Consider the following 1,142-nt stretch of genomic DNA (forward strand, 5'->3'; position numbering starts at 1 on the left):
GCGATTATAAAATATTTAAATGCTTTGTGTGTGAACCTAACTTGCTTTCACTAGGACAGGTTATTTTAAATGTCAGTATTATTGACGTCTTGGAGAGAATTGTGTTGTGCAGGAGCATCTTCCTCCCTGTCTCCCTGACAACTGAAAGCATCTCCAGATGCTGCTAAATGTCCTCTGGGGAAAGGGTCCTCCTGATTCAGAGCTACTGTGTTAGGAGCACGAGAATATTTATTGACACTAGTGTAAACTTGGTATAAACATAGCTTACCTTCTGTATTGAAATGTCTCTATTTGCATTTATGAAGGAAATTCTCTGCCTATAAAATTCTGATTTGTAAGTTGTTTTAGTACATTTAAAGGTCATTACCTTATTTTCGGGATTTTTAAAATATAACTTTTCAGATGATAGTTTAATTACACTTCTTCCTACCCTTCCCTCCCTCTAATCCCTCACATATATCCGTCCCCATTCTTCAAATTCATGGCCTCTTTTTTCACTACTTGCTCTTGCATGCACTTGTGTGTATGAGTATACATACACATTCCTAAATATAACCTGCTCCGTCTGTATAATGTTACTTGCATGTATATGTTCAGGGTAGACCATTTGGCACTGATGAAGCAATTGGCCTGCTCTTCCTTAGGAAAGGCTATCTCTCCTGCTCGCAGCTTTGTGTGGGGCAGAGGCCTCATAGACTAACCCCGTACACGTATGCAGTCTGCCATACTTATGGGAGCTATCTTTGTTGACCTCCCATTTGGGCAGTCATGTTCATGGGAATTTATGGGTGTAGCTTCTACATTTGCTTTTTGGTTTGTTTGTTTGTTTGTTTGTCTGGTCTGGAAGCAGGCTCTCACTATATAGCCCTGACTAGCCTGAAACTCGTTATGTATGTATGCACTGAAAAATCTGAAATTACTGCAGATGAATCATAATTTTTCTAGTGAGTTTTAAAGCTATCAATTCCTTATTCAAATTTAATGTCAAATTAGGGATTACTATAGCCAGGATAAATCTAAGGTCTACTTATTTCAACATGTTTTCCTTATAAACTTAATTTCTCTTACCAAAATAATGTACTCACTTAAAACAGAAGAGGAAGGACGAGAAGGAGGAGGAGGAGGAGGAGGAGGAGGAGGAG

This window comes from Mus pahari, chromosome X (assembly GCF_900095145.1).
Source record: "Mus pahari chromosome X, PAHARI_EIJ_v1.1, whole genome shotgun sequence".
NCBI classification, from domain to species: domain Eukaryota; kingdom Metazoa; phylum Chordata; class Mammalia; order Rodentia; family Muridae; genus Mus; species Mus pahari.